Source organism: Chrysemys picta, unplaced genomic scaffold, assembly GCF_011386835.1.
Source record: "Chrysemys picta bellii isolate R12L10 unplaced genomic scaffold, ASM1138683v2 scaf446, whole genome shotgun sequence".
Taxonomy (NCBI): domain Eukaryota; kingdom Metazoa; phylum Chordata; order Testudines; family Emydidae; genus Chrysemys; species Chrysemys picta.
The window spans coordinates 1-16,641 of record NW_027053153.1 but is presented as its reverse complement, the minus strand read 5'-3'; the positions used below and the strand labels follow the sequence as shown (position 1 = coordinate 16,641).

The 16,641-nt window shown below is 41.6% G+C and overlaps 1 long non-coding RNA gene across 2 annotated transcripts in view; it reads left to right on the top strand.

Moving 5' to 3' along the window:
• Positions 1-15,131, top strand: part of LOC135978791 (uncharacterized) — a 35,137-nt gene extending 20,006 nt beyond the window's left edge. For both annotated transcript variants that reach the window (XR_010596157.1, XR_010596158.1), the window contains exon 2: positions 9,719-15,131. This is a non-coding gene — a long non-coding RNA (uncharacterized LOC135978791). The remainder of the gene's footprint in view (positions 1-9,718) is intronic.
• Positions 15,132-16,641: the final 1,510 nt, after the last annotated feature.

The following is a 16,641-nucleotide window of genomic DNA, read 5'->3' as shown; positions in this document are numbered from 1 at the left end:
TATCTGAGCTCTACTGATGAAAAGCGCTGTCTTTACAAAGAAGGTCAGTATCATCACCCTTGTTTTACAGATGGGGAAACTGAGGCACAGCGGTGAAATGACTTGCCCAAGGTCACCAGGGCCAGTGGTAGAAACTGGAATAGGAGCCGGATCTTGTGAGTCCCATGTCCAAGCTATCCACCAGGTCACACTGTCTCCCAACTACAATATGATTTGTTTCTGCTAAGATCAAGCATACTATTTAGATAGGTCTCAGTCCAGCTAAGAACTTAATCATATGCTTAACTTTAACACTTGTACATTGTCCCACTGTGGTTAAGCATATGCTTAAATGTTTGTTGGATCAGGGAATTACTGTGTCACTCCTTTGTCAGGAGGAAGGTCGGTCCCTTGGGTAAGGCCCAGAGCTGGGAGCCAGGAAATCTGAGACTTATTCCCACCCGTGAATTACAGTTGTTGTTTTTTTGTGTGTGTGTGGCCTGTAGCGAGTTCAGCATTGCTATCTGTATACTGTCATTTGGGAAGGGAATTTGAGAGTACTTTGCATATCACAGGATTGAGCCCTGGAGCTCTGAGAACGTCAGGGCATACTAGTAGTGGGGTTAGACAATAACCTAAATGATTTCTCCTCATATAAAAAGGGTAACACTTACATTCTGCTAGCTTTTGTTTTCATTGGGGTTGCAGTTTATAATATGTCTTCAAAGACTACATAATGTGCACTGAATTTGGAAAATGATCCATTAGGCAAAAAAACCTGTAAAACAAATTCCAGTGGGTGGAATCTCATTATTCCGAGGTCTTTCTGTGTCTGTCTTTATCCAGTATAATATTGTAATGATATGCAGTGTCCTGCATTAGATTTGTCTGCTGTGCAAGTACAGTCTGAAAGTTACTAATATGATAAGATAGTAATTTTGTCTTGAATTAGACACTTGTAAATTTCTATTGACCTTGAGGGCCTGCTTTTAAATAAACTGCTCTTTTGTTTCCAGTTTAGAGCAGGAAGCTCATTATGCCTTCATTTAATATTACAGCTCAAACTGGCAGAGTATCAGAATTTTAACTTCAGTTGATATGACATCATCTATCTGGCATAGCATCATGACTTGAGGCTTTATAGAAACCAAACCTTCCAAATAATTCATTTAAAATTAAATATAAGTATCTGTTTAATTGTAGGGAATATTAACATTTATTTAAAATTATTAGTATTGGATCATGAGTCTTAATACAAAATGGTTAATAGGTCACATTTTTCCTTTGGTCTTTTCCATCTGTAGATCAAGGGTAAAATTTTCAAATGTGTCTAAGTGACTTAGGAGCCTAAGGCTTTGTCTATATTTAAAAGCTTTGCCAGTTTAACCAGAGGGCAATGCTCTGTCATGGATCATGAGACTTATTACAATATCTAAATCTGAAGTTTAGACATTTCCCTGGAGAGTGTTTGTGTTTGTTTGTTTTTGGGGGTTTTAAAATAAATGAATGGCAGGGTGAGAGGCAGGAAAATGTTCCACTGGTAGGTCAGAAAACGTACAGACTTAGCCCGAGTTACAGCTGCAGCTCTTCTCTTATGAAGTTGCTCCTTTTTGTTCCAAGAACATAAAGAAATGGGGTTAGAGACCCCTGATAGAGATTTCTCAAATGAAGCCTTTTCTTGAATGGTAATGGGAATGTAAAGTTTTGATTTTTATAGCAGGTTAATCTAGACAGAAACCCGCAGTTCAGAGGAGGTCAGACTTGTACCTCTTCTTTGATTCATGCCTTTTATTACCTGAAGAAAATAAAGGAAAGCTCAGATTGGTATACCAGTGGTGCATAGGGGTGTTACATCTTCCTCCGTTTAAGATGATGCATCCAAACCTTGGGCTAGATTCTGCACACTGGGACCTTTCCTGCCCTTTTAATATTCTATCTAATTTCTCACACATCTGTTTTTATCCTGAGCAACCATTTGTAATTCTTATTTTCTTTTACTTGTTTTCACTTCTTTGAAGCAAAAGACATTAAAGAGAATGTCTGGTAAATGCCTATTCTAGATGAACCAGTTTAGGTGCATGTTTTTTCCATCCTTTTTCTTGTAAACGGCGCAATAGGAGGAAAAGCAGGCATGTGATCGATCACTTAAACAGCTGCACTGAAACTTGCCCTCTAATTAATTCCTGATATTTTTAACACTGTTGCTTAACTTTGTGAGGAGTTCAAAGAGATAAAATTCCTCTCACTTTCAAGCATTGTAACTACATAGTTTAACCTACCACATCTTTGCCGCTATATTTTTCTTTAGGTTAAATTGAAGGGAACTCCAGATACAGACACGTTGTGTGCACTCTGTGGATGAAATTACTCCTGTGTAGAGGGACTGAACAAGGCCCTAGGCACTTCTTAAGCTGCACTTAAAGTGTGGTTCTTCTTTGAAAAGTGACTGTGTAAAAAGGCCACCTTTTTACTCAATACATCTTCTCCCTATGGATAGTTTGATTTTTGATTGATTATACTGATTTTTAGTGATTTCCATCCCCCTTCCTGTTAGCACTGCACAGCCAACACAACTTGACAGAATGAGTTAATTCTGTTCAGGCTAATGCATCGTCAACAGAGCAGAATCCTAAAACTAACTTTATAAATGCGACAGTGGAACTCTGATTTTTGTGGGCCGGTCATGCTCCCATTGAAATCAATAGCAAATCTCTCATGGACCTAAGTGAAAAACAGTGCCAGACCCTAGAGGTCTTTTATGGTACTTTCATGCTCTATTTATCTTTTCTTCTCAATATAAGGCTGTTTTTTTTCAATCATTATTGTTGTATTTTAATTGATTGTGTATCTAGCAAACGTGGGACCCAAACCTACAAAGCGTATTCATGTGACTTATGCACAAATAGTTCACTAGTAACAGTGGGACTACTTGTGTGAGTACAGCTCACCAGCATGAGTCAAGCTTGGGCTCTAGAACATGTAATTATCTTGATGACTGAAGGACATTTTAACTTCCTATGGAAGCCCAATGGGGGTTTTGCTCTTCAGTGGGAGCAGGTTTAAAGGTGAAATCCTGGTTCTATTGAAAAGTCATTGGAAAAACTCTCATAGACTTCAGTGGGCGCAGAGTTTCACCGTAGGTCTTTATCTAGTATAAAGGCTTGAAACAAGAGCATTTTTGACCAGAGGGTAATAGGCTGAAATTTTGAAGTAACTAAGGGCAAGATAGGGTCATAAGAATCAATTCAGGAATTGTATGTAAATTTAGAGGAGTCTAAAGACAAACTAAGCTCCATAAATATGAATTTACATAAATATTGGAGTAAGAATTCGGTGTGCAAATCTGTTGGACACTAGGTATTCTGAAACGCCATCATCCCTTGTAAGGAGAATCACATTGTGGTGCACTTCATTACTCAATCTCTGTAGGAAGAAAAGCTGCATGCTCTGCAGTGGAGGAACACAATTAGGGCCTTTCATGTACTTTATATGTAGCCTGTAAAGCACCAGAATGTAAGGTAGACCAGGAGGAGTGGAATCTTCAAGCAGCATCTTCTCATGGGTCATTCGGGAAGTTTTTTTGTGCTTTAGAGATAAACAAGTTATGGGACCAAACCCTGCAAAGACTGCCTTTTTGAAATCATCTGCAAATGTTTTTCCTGTTCCTATTAATGAGCATTGGTTAATGTTTCATGGCTGCTGTATTTTCTTTAGATGGCATACTTAATTTTGTTAACGCTGTATATCAAATGCATATTCAAGAAGGCAGTATGTCAGTTACTATCCATATTCAAGGGTTCTCTAGTCACGTGACAATGTATTTTTTTGCAAAGTGGTTCATGGACTCATAGGTTTGTAAAGCTAGAAGAGACCATATGTTCAGGTAGTCTGACCTCTCTGCATAGCACCAGAGACTCCTGCATCAAACCCATAACTTCTGACTGGGCAAAAGCATATCTTTTAGAAAGATAGCCAATCTTGATGTAAAGACTAGGAGAATGGGAGCATGTACAAAGGTAGGTGTACGCCTACACCTTTTAAGTACATCTTGTTGGCCCTGGGTAATAAGTAGCAATGATGCTAGCTTTATTTGTGATTCAGTATTGTAAATTGAACCAACCAATGGAGAAAGGTGGGAATGAAAAGAATCAGAATTGTAGGACTGGAAGGGATCTCGAGAGGTCACCTAGTCCAGTCCCCTGCACTCATGGCAGGACTAAGTATTATTTAGACCCTCCCTGACAGGTGTTTATCTAACCTGCTCTGAAAAATCTCCAGTGATGGAGATTCCATAACCTGCAATTTATTCCAGTGCTTAACCACCTTGACAATTAGGAAGTTTTTTCTAATGTCCAACCTGAACGGCCTTGCTGCAATTTAAGTCTAATGCTTCTTGTCCTATCCTCAGAGGTTAAGGAAAACAGTTTTTCTCCCTTCTCCTTGTAACAACCTTTTATGTATTTGAATACTGTTATCATGTCCCCTCTCCATCTTCTTTTTTCCAGACTGAACAAACCTAATTTTTTCAATCTTCCCTCGATAGATCATGTTTTCTAGACCTTTAATCATTTTTGTTGTTCTTCTCTGGACTTTCTCCAATTTGTCCACATCTTTCCTGAAATGTGGCGCCCAGACCTAGACGCAATACTATAGTTGAAGTCTAATCAGTGTGGAGTAGAGCAGAAGAATTATTTCTTGTGTCTTGCTCACAACACTCCTACTAATTCATCCCAGAATGATGTTTGCTTTTTTTGCAACCGTGTTACACTGTTGACTCATATTTAGCCAGTGATCCACTGATACCCAGATCCCTTTCCGTAGTACTCTTTCCTAAGCAGTCCTTTCCCATTTTGTATGTGTGCAGTGCAACTGATTGTTCCTTCCTAAGTGGAGTACTTTGCATTTGTCCTTATTGAATTTCATCCTGTTTACTTCAGACCATTTATCCAGTTTGTCCAGATTATTTTGCATTTTAAACCTATCCTCCAAAGCACTTGCAACCCCTCCATGCTTGGTATTGCCCACAAACTTTATAAGTATACTCTCTATGCCGTTATCTAAATCATTGATGAAGATATTGAACATAATCAGACCCAGAACTGATCACTGCGGGACCCCACTCGATATGCCCTTCCCGCTTGCCTGTGAACCATTGATAACTACTGTCTGTGAATGTTTTTCCACCCATTTATGCACCCACCTTATAGTAGCTCCATCTAAGTTGTATTTCCCTAGTTTGTTTATGACAAGTCATGCGAGACAATATCAGAAGCCTTGCTAAAGTCAAGATATACCACATCTACCACTTCCCCCCCTATCCACAAGGCTTGTTACCCTGTCAAAGAAAGCTATTATGTTGGTTTGACATGATTTGTTCATGACAAATCCATGCTGACTGTTACTTATCACCTTATTATCTTCTGGGTGTTTGCAAATTGATTGCTTAATTATTTTCTCCATTATCTTTCCGGTTACTGAAATTCACATTGATGAAGTAGGATCCCTAAATAAAAAAAATAAAAGAAAAATTACAATATTAAATAAGATAATATAACATTAAAAAGAAAAACCTCACAGATCATGTGGAAAACCTAGATAATAAAGGGAGAGTTTCTGCCCTCACACTAATTTAAATTTGGAGTAACTCCAGAGAAGACAATGGAGTTGGAATTAAAGCAGCATAAGCAAGGGCAGATTCTATTCCCATGGTAATAAAAGGACCCCGACAATATTCTCAGTTAAGTTATACAAGAAAATCTATTTGAAAAGCCTGTTGGAATGCTCTTAGGAGAGCAATACATGTTCAAGCCAACTGAAAAAAATGACAATAACAAAACTTGCACTGTACTTTAACCAAGGTTTGTACTTGGGATCAGTGCTGATGTCTGCACTGCAGAGCGTGAACATCACTAAACAAACACAGCAATGGGATTCAAATACAGGACATAATTCTTTTACACTGCGCGCTGGGAATGGCTTCAGTACTCAACAGTCTGGGATGTGGCACTGAGCCACATAGGGTGGAGTCACTTTCAACCTATTTCAGAATATTGTGTCTTTCTGTTAATGATATAACATTTATTTATTGCATTACGTTTCCCATGCCAATATTGTCCCTAACTAGTCTCTTCCATTCCTCTCTATCATTTGCTGCTGCTTTCATCTGTTTTATGGTGGGACTGTTTTGCCCTCCCGGCTAAGGGTTATTCTTAAGGTTTCTCTTGGACTCCCCCTTTCCTCACACCAGTTATATAAATGATATATAAATGTATAAAATATTACTGGTCAAATCCTAGGAGATACTGAGCACTCAGGATTCTGACTGACTAATGGTAGTTGCAAGTGCATCCGCTTCTTATTTCCCCAATTATAACATAGAATTAAATGTTTAGCAGTGTTTTATATTTGAATGCTCTTTTCAATGCATGTGGGAAATGATGCCTACTTTGGATCCAATGGTTAGACAAGAAGTATGCAGATGATTTCTCAAAGATCAAGCACAGAGCTCATTGGACTGTTGGCAACAAATAGATTTAATGCAAGGTTGCTGCCCATTTTTGAGGGCGAGACTTAGTGATTTGAAAAAGTCTTGTGGTCTTTGCTGCTTCTACTAGTATGTGACAGGATGTACACACCCCACACTGGACAAGGAAGGGTTAATCCCACATTGTGGGCTGAGGAAGCCACGCCCCCTTGCCCCTTCTGGGCACGCTCCAACCAGAACACCAGTATAAAAGGGAGCAGCTCAGCTCAGTCATGGCTGACTGCCGAGGAGGGAGGACACGTGTTCTTGGCTCCTGCCCGGGAGCTGCTGAAGCCCCCAATTGCAGAAGCCAGACCCACCGAGATGAAGGCTTATATCTGGCTACCTGAGGATGCCCGAGGGAGAGGGGAGCTGCAGAGAACTGCACAGGCCGAGGAACCAGGAGACCACAGAGATGGCTGGGCCTTCTCATCGGGAGACAGAGTAGGAGTAGCCCAGGGGGATTATGCATTGATCCAGTTGTAGAACCGAGCGATATGTCAGCATGTTTCAGTAGGATCTCCGCTGACTCAGTGACGCATACACTCGCTGCTGACAGGGCCCTCGGCTGGGACCTGATGGAGTAGGGAGGGCTCGGGTCCTCCTACCCCAGCCACCATCCCCACCTGGGTGGTGGCCTATCGCCCCTACAGCCATTAAACCGCACCTATTTTGACTCTGGCCAGTAGGCCGCATGGCCCTGCAAGAGAGGACATCTATGTTAAGCCGTGCAGCCTGCAAGAAAGGGCAACCATACTGATTCTGGCCACTAGGCCACATAGCCCTGTGAGGGATGGCAGCCATATTGGCTCAGACCACTAGGCCAGACTGCCCTGAGGCCAAGGGCGGGCAGGTGGACTTAGCCACAGGGTTGTGATGCCCTTGTCTCGCCCCAGGATGGGGTTGGGGTGTACTCAGACCGTGACACAATACTTAATTCTTTTCTTCTTCAAAGCACTTTGTAGGCATTAAATAGGGAATCATTATGATCCTCATTTTGCAGATGGGGAGCTAATGACTTGCGCAAAGGCACTTATGAATTAGGACTAGAATTCAGGAGTTCCTGGCTCTTAGTCAGTGCCCAGACTGCACCTCTCTCTGCATAACAATTAGCTGTGCTGTGTACTGGGTCTCTAGCCTAGCTAATAGTTTTATGCATGTCAGGGTCAGAACACAGAGCCTGTGTAAAACTGGAGTGTGACAGATAAATCAGACCCAAATTCTTCAGTTGGGCCTCAGCAGAGCACCCTGAACTCTTGATAAACATTTGGCAGAGATCCTAAACTACCTGCACAGGAAATGTCATTTCATTTTATTGTCTTACTTAATTCTACATAATAAAGTGCATTATATCAAGGTTGAATTATCTCTGCCAGTCTTAGCACAGGGTTGCTGTACAGTTGCTGACTCAAAGCTGTATGGTTATTTCTCAGTTATGGAAATCCCTGAACTCTGATTGAATGAAGGTGCCTGATTTGCATAATGGCATTATGATTACTTATCTAACTACAAATCACTCTGCTCTGATTGACTCCTGCCCTTACAACTTCCAAACTCCAAGACCTTCTGCAAACAATGAGTAACTTTAAAAAAAAAAGATTGAAATATGCATATATTTGAAGTTCCCCATCCTTCTCCTTCCTCAGCTTTCAGTGCTCGTGGGTGGGAGTCAAGTACTTCCCTGACCCCTTCAGCTTTTACATAATCGAATAACAAATGACTCTGTTGGCAATTGGTGTGTGTCTATGCTTGTGTATTTAGCAGGGGAAAGAAGGAGAGATAGGACAAGTAGAAAGAAAAGGAAGTGGAGCTTTAAAAATTATTTTTATAAATAAGGCGCATAGATGGCATGATGTGCTTTGCTGAATGAATGAAGATGGATTCCGTGCCCAGAAGAGCTTCCAATCTAAGGCCCTTATCTAGAGTAGTGAAGATTGCAGAACCTGGCCCTTGTTAAGGTGAGAACAATGGGTAAAGATAATGCATGGAGGGAACCAGGGAAAGGTAGAAAAAGAATACAGACATCATGCTCATGCTGTCACTTTGCACCTAAATCTAATAAGTTTTAGTGTTAATAGTTTAGTGTCAGCTCTTTGTTCCAAATATTTCTCATTTTCCATAGCGCCATATTGTGCTGTAAGTTTCTAAGCAGAATTCCTCATTGAGATAACTAAAACCTGGTAGCACAATATGGTTCATCCTCTGAAACTAGTTTATTCAGCTATTAATGTAACATTGCATTTTCTTTGGCTCAGAATTTCTGAACAGAACGTTACTTGTGACAGTTCTGGGCCATTCTTCCAATTGGTTGTTTGAATGGTATTCCTGAATTCTGAATACACCAAGTGTTGACTTCTTTTATTACGTTGACTTCAGTGGAAGATCTCTGTCTGGGGAGTTTGCAGAAATAGGCCCCTACATTATATTGTAAATTCCTTGAAATGTTTCCCTGAGTGTGGCATTCACATCTTGATATAAATGATCTATTTGTTATACTTTCTAGTATCCAGTGTTACCAAATAATTATTTTTGTTATCTATTTTTGGTTTGCTCCATAATGTACTGTATGTTTGATATATGAGAGATTATAGTGTTTTCCTCTGTGCTAATGAAAGAGGGATCAAACATTTCTTCCAGCATTTTGGTTCAGTTAGTACCAAAGATGAAGTAATAATTAAATGTGTAGCCTGTTTTGTAGTAAATAAATGGTGGTAGAATTTCAGGTTTGTGAAATTAAATTAATCTTTATAAATAGGAATGTGTAGGCTTGCTAAAGGCTGGTCTGACTTCTATTCAACTCCCCAAACAAAAGGTTTTGAAATACTGTATTTTTGTTAATGTTAAAATAATTTTTTTTCAGTTCAATAATCATGTCTTTATTATATTTAATATTCTTGGAGACACATTCATTCTTAGTAAGCTCGCAGTAGCCCTTAGCCTGTTTTAACTGTCCCCATCTTCTTGGATATGATGTAATTGTGCGTAAGGGCATCTTAAATTAAATTATTTTTCTCTTTCATTAGCTAGACTGAGATCCAGAACAGTACTTTGGGAATCCTTTAAAAATTTCTCTTATTAAAATATGGTCTGAAGCATCTTTCTGAGGTTGTTAGGATTTCTGATTTCTTTTAGTTCAATAGGCAGTGTAGAAATTGTATTAAATTTTAATATGTTTAGAATATTTTCTTCTAGGCTGATAAATAATCTTTCTTTTAGGTCAGGGATTCTGCGATGAGGCAAACAAACCCAACACTGGATCAGAAGGGGTTAAAGGCCAGTACTGGGCCCAGGTAGCCATGCCCCTCCAACCCTGCACAGCATGCTCCAACTGGAGAAGGGGTTGAAAAGGGAGCAGCACAGCTCATAAGGGAGAAGATGGGGGAGGAGGACAGACCTACCCTGAAGGCTCCTGACAAGGGCACCGGAGAAGCCTCCCTGAGGGAAGTGGGACTATATGCGGCTGGGGCTGACAGTTTGGTTACCTTTCCTTTTTCTTTTTACCTTATCCTGGACTGAAGGCGAGAAGGAGAGAAAAGCAGAGGTAGGAAGTGACACAGGGAGTGTAACTTGGAGGGCACCTTCAGGAGCCTGATACTGTTGACCTTCCTAGGGCCCTGGATTGAAGCCTAGTGGAGTGGGCAGGGCCAGGCTCCCCTACCACTGCCCCTACCACAGGAAGGGCTGGAACTGCCTCTACTCCTCACCACACCTCCTGAGTAAAAGAGGATCAGAACTTGAAAGACTGACCCATGGGAGGGCGGGGGCACTAAGTGTGCTAACCACTGGGCAACCTAACCCACCAAGGACATCATTACATTTGCTGGAGGATGTTGGCACATACAGTTTCCCAGGCCTGATAGTAGACCAAGGAAAAAAGAAAAAAAAATAGGGATGGACATTGAGAAATTGCTAAAATGGTTCTCGAGAATCAACAGCAGCAGGCCGCCCAGTAGCAGCAACAGCAGAGCCAACTACTCTAGCAGATCACTGCCCAACAGCAGCAGCAGACGGCAGCAGCAGCAGCTGATTAAGGAGATGACAGCCTAGCAGCAAGAACAACAGGAGTGACTCGTCCAGCAGATGATGATGCTCCTAAAACCACCCGTATTGACCTTGAGCCTAACCATGGGAAAGGGGAGCACCAATTCAAAGTCATCTGTCCTGGTAAAGTTGAGCAAAATGGGGCCTGTTGACGACCCTGGTGTTCCTTGTCACATCGGAGAGGGTGGCTGTCATGGCCTGATGGCTCAATGAGAGCTGGGCCACCCTATTGGCCCCTACTTGATCAGACTGGCCTGGGTGACGTATTGGGTGCTCGATACAACAACTCACAAAGACTATGTGCATGTCAAAGCGGCCATCATAGACGCCTTCAATATCTCACCAGAAATCTACCGACAACTGTTCCACCTTGAGAAATTTCCCTTGGGTGTGTGGCCACAGGTAGTCACCCAGAGCCTGAAGGAGCATTGCTGGTGGTGGCTCCAGCTAGAGAAGTACCAGGGTTCAGGTGACAGAAAAGGTCATCATAGAACAAATCACCCAAATCCTTCCAGGGGGAGGGCGGAGTTTAAGTGGGTAGCGAGACATCAACTGGAAACTTTGGCAGAGGCAGTGTCTTTGGCAGCGAATTACCTGATCTCCCTTTGGGAGAACCAACCAAGAAACCATTCCTCCCACTGGGAGCTGTTTTGCATGTGGTCAACAAGGACATTTCAGAAAGAGCTGCCCATTCATGGACTGTAGTTACGGGCAGACCTGGACAGCCGATAATAGGGCTTGGAAGAGGGACCCTGGGAAGATGTTGAACCCAATACAAGTGGATGGATTAGCAGTACATGGGCTGATAGACTCAGGCTGTAGCCAGACCCTGGTCTGGGAGAGGCTAGTGGGGACCAGAGGTGAAGCTGGTGACATAACCTACCTTCAGTGTGCTATACAAATGCTATACACAGGGATGTGTGACCCTATCCCACAACAGAAGTACTAATGACTATGTAAGAACACATTGAAATGGTGTGGCCGGGAGTGGCAAAAGACCTGGCCTACCCACTTATACTTATGTGTGACTGGAAGTTCTTTGAAAAAGTGGTCAAGGGTTCAGGGGGATGCCTCCATAGAAAAAGTGGAGCCAGAGCTGGAAGACCCAGGAAGGCGTGGGATGGCCATAGTGGCTGAGGGGGAGTCCAGGGAAGAAAGGGGCTCAAAGCAGTATGAAAACTCAGGAGAAGGACCATCCTCAGAAATGGACTTGTTGCCTGAACTTGATCGGGGCTTGCCACTACCTGCCAACCTAGACCTGGGGGACTTCGTGGTAGAACAAAGAAATGATCCAACCCTGAGTGGTACCTGTCACTATATAGCCATATAGCTTTCAAGTGGTACATCTGCATAATGAGTGGGTTATTGTCCTTCATTGAGTTCAAGGACTGTATAAATAAAATAAGTTACACTGAGGGCTTGTCTGCACCAGGTGTTTGATCCATAATAACTCAAGTTAGTTTGGTGTGAAAATGCCTGCGTACGCACAACACAATTAATTAGAGCGCAGTAACTCCACATTTACTATGAACTCTGGAGTCCCTTGCAAAGTGTATTATGTTTGATGCTAATTGAACTAGTGCAGAGTATTGTTCATGTGCTGCCACACATTACTTTGGAGGTCCTCCAAATGCTATCCTACACTACTTTGTGGTTGTCTGTTACTGACCTGTTTGTTTACCCGAGAACCTTACACTGCTCTGGGGTTAGGTTGACCTGATGTTCCCTCCCCCATTTAAAAACTGCTCCTAGATTCAAATATATTGACGTTGCCGCGATATTGCTCCAGAAGCCCTACAGCATGCCTCGAGCAGCCAGTTAGAGCCGTACTGAGATCCTGGATCTCATTGCCATCTGGGGAGTGAAGAATTGATCTGAAAAATCAGTCCTGAAGTTTGAAGCGAGTCAGTTTAATGTTTTTTTTCTCCCCTTAATTCACTCTACTGTAACTCAACTATCCACCATGCAATCTGAATTCAGAACAGTCAAAAGATTCTGGCGCGGGAGGAGTTATAGCAAGGATGAATTTGACGCTGTGTTTTTATTATGCTTGGTGTACTAGACAATAAGCAGCCTGTACATAATGAACTTAATGCTTATTCATTGCCCATACATTATAAATGGTATAATTCCCCAAAACACTTTCCAATGTCTGGCAACAGCATATTCAGCAGTTTGGACTGTGGAGTGCATTGATTAAAGTACAGTTGAGCATCAAAACTCCTGTTGGTGGCTGGAGACAGGTCCTGAGGATTTCTCATTCAATTTGTCATCATGGATTCTGGCCAGTATACAGAAGCATAAGACACCAAGTGACATGAGAAGAGGTACCTGGGGCACTACATCCTCTGCTTCTGGGTTCTGCCTCGGTCTGCCTCGGTCTCCAAGCAGTCAAAGAGAGATTTCTTTGGGGCATACTGGTCTTTGCAGTATGCAAGCTCATAGCTGGACCCAGTCTGTAAAGTGTATATTTTTACCTTCTCAAAGGAAGCTTTCCATTTCCAAGAGCTTATTCTGCAGTATATATTAGTAATGACTATATCAGCTATGAACATCACAGCAAAATGATCAGGTGATGACTATTGCAGAGAGGTTTTATGCAATGAGTGTAGTCTGGTTTTACTAGGAAGATATGCACGTGTAGCTGTTCCGCTTTACTAGATAGCATGTGCTCAGATAGGTGCCATGTAAAATACTCACAGCAGTGATCTAGCTTAAAGGAATGTCAGCTGAAGCACATTCTCTTATGCTTCCAGCATAAACACTCCAGAATGAAGAACAACTCAGTCAAATCTTATTAAAGATGGCTAGTTGTGAGGAGGTTGTTTCATAGTTTTCCATTACAATGATTATAATTTTTTCCCCAGGGCTCTATTAGTGAAAATGAATTATTCTTGGGGCATGTTTATACTGCATCTGGGAGCGAGCATCCTACAGGTTTGTGCTGGCAGGGATCATGCTAGTGCTGTAAAAATAGCTGTGTAGATGTTGTGGCTCAGGGTGGAGCTTGAGTTCACAAGGCCACTCCCCCCATCCCAGGCTTTACAGCCTGAGCTGCAACATCCACACATGTGTTCTTTGTGTGCTAGCACAAGTCTGTGGACCTGGGCTGGGAGGCTGACTCCCCCATGCAGTATAGACATATCCTTGACTTGCTCTTTCAGGAAAGGAAGGTGCCAAGTCATCAGATAGGAAATTGAGCTTCGTGAGGAAACTGTTCAGCAAAAATTGAAATTCTGGATAAGACAGTATTTTTATTTTCCAGAAAAGTTGTTGAAATTGTAAGTATGCTAACTGGTGAAGTTTACTTGTTCCATTAACTGGACACCTGAAACACTACTGACTAGTCAGTTATCATTTGGGCTGTCTTAGATAATTTAAATATTATTAAGAATATAGCTCTTTTAATGTTTTGATATTTTAATTTAATAAAAGACTTTAAAATCTGGTGGTGAGACAGCATTAGGACAATACATTCTGTACAAAACTCTATTAGAAATGTATTTGGATTTGAACTTTCAAGGGCATATAACAATATACTATATTAAATTAGATGAAGCCTCCACCCTTTGGAAGATAATATGATTAATTATGGAAAATATTAAAAACAGGTTTCTTCCCAGGGTCTGTTAATGCTTTGAAATGCAAAGAAAAGAGTGCTAATGATTAAGCATTTTAAGGGAAAGGCCTAAATTTACTTTTAGCTGTAAAGAATGGAGTTCTTATCCCAGCTCTGAGGCTGATAGGTGAGTACCCTAATCACAGGGCTCTGGGCTGTTCAGATGTGGGTTTCTTTCAGTCTCTCCTGTTGAAGCTGTTCCACTGTGGATGAATAAGTAAATGTGCATTGGGCCGAAGAAAAGTGAGAATGATGCTATAGTCCAGGTGGGCAGGTGAGTGCCCTATGTTCAAATTCCTTCTCTGCATCAGGCAGGGGGGACCTGGACCAGCATCTCCCACATCCTGCGTGAGTGCCTTAACCAGTGGGCTAAAGGTTATAATGGAATTCCTCCCCCGCCTCCCCACTCCGTCCATTTTGTATGGAGTTAAATGTTTGCTGGTGCTATTCTTGAAAGAAATGACTTAGTTGCCTGATTCTAGGAGAGGGTTCCTGGTTTAGGCACTTAACTCTGCTTGGGATCTAAACTTCACAAGAGGGGTGGGGCTTAGGACACACCCATGTCTTTGGCATCTACTATTAGCTAGCTTAGGCTACTCCTTGCCTAGCATGCAGGCTTTTGAGAGTCCCATTCTTTGGTGACAATCTCGCCCTACACGCCTAACTCAGAGATGGGGACTCAACAGGTGGGCTAAGTGCCTAAAAGTTATGTGTTGTAGTTGTGAGTCTTGCAACACCTAAGTCCACTTGTGGATTTGGGCCTGACTCCTTATGTGGACGTGGACAAGTCACGTGATCTCTCTTTTCCGAAGTGTTCCTATCTGCAGAATGGGGATAAGTTACCTACTCCACAAGGCTATTGTGAGGCTCAATATGTTGTTTGTAAATATTTATGGAAGTGCTTACATTTTTAACTGAAGTTAATAAATTATATTTGCACTTGTATGAATACATAGCTGCCTGCATCAACATGTGTCAACCTGAATTACTCCAGTATTTCGGTGTCTTTTTGGAAACCACCACATGCAAGTACGTTTCATGTTCTGTCCCTAATACCGAATGTCCCTTCATTTAGTGTCTTGACTGTATTTCTGAAGTGGTGCATAACAGGAAATTTATTCATGAATTGAAAAATATAAATTCACATGAACTTGGAATGAACTAAAGTGAAACTGAGAATTTCCATAGACTGATTTGTATGTTGCTCAAGAGTCAGGACAACAACGCCTGGTGTTTCATTAACTACTACATACATATGTTAATCCAGGGGTCAGCAACCTTTCAGAAGTGGTGTGCCGAGTCTTCATTTATTCACTCTAATTTAAGGTTTCACATGCCAGTAATACATTTTAACATTTTTAGAAGAGCTCTTTCTGTAAGTCTATAATATATAACTAAACTGTTGTTGTATGTAAAGTAAATAAGGTTATTAAAATGTTTAAGAAGCTTCATTTAAAATTAAATTAAAATGCAGAGCTCCCCGGACTGGTGGCCAGGACCCAGGCAGTGTGAGTGCCACTGAAAATCAGCTTGCGTGCCGCAGGTTGCCTACCCCTGTGTTAAACTGTCGTGGAAAAACACATGACAGCGTTGCATGTATTGGAAAAGCATGTGAATTCATTGGTATTTTTACTGGCACAAACAAGTATTGTGGTAATAGAATTAGGCCATTAAAAGTCAATGGCAAAACACAGATTGCTTTCAGTTGGAGTAGGATCAAGCATAAACTGAATTTATGTAACCAGCACCAACTGGAATCACAAGCCCATATTTTCAGGGGATTATATCTTAGCTTTTTCAAAAAGTTACTTTGGGCTGAAATGTATCCTGAAAGGTACTTTAATTACTCCTTATCTAGCATTTCAGGTGTACATGGTGCTGTACCAGTGGCACTTGCAGCCGTATGCATTTTATGCACAATGTGTACCATTGGCAGTTGTAAGGAGGACCACTTCTGCCTACCCCACTGCCTACTCAGGTCTAGTCCTGCCAGTCTTCCATCATGACAAGACATGGGGGCCAAAACTGAGTGAGTGGCATTGCGCCCTGGTGCACAGGGGTCACAGAGCCGAACCTGAAGGGCTTCTAGTCTAAAGGCACAAACAGTACTATATAGACCGTATGAAGACAGACCGATGTATGGTCAGGATAGCCAGAACACTTTTTATTAAATAGCTTTGTTACACTCCTGGGCAGACACCCTAGGTTATCTTGTATGTAACGGATAACTCCAGTTGAAACCGTGGTCCTATTGAGGTCACACAATGTTTTTCACAAGTCAGTTTCATTACTGTTTGTCAGATTTTTTTGAGATTTCTTTTGTACTCCTGTAACACAAAAAATAACTTGCGTGTTTTATGGATTAGTGTCATGCAACATTTTAGTTTTCTTTTCAGCTCAAGTAGATATTGCATGAGCTATACAAGAAACACTTTTTATAGAACCTAGGTGTTTCCTGTAGGTCTCTATCTAAGAGCTG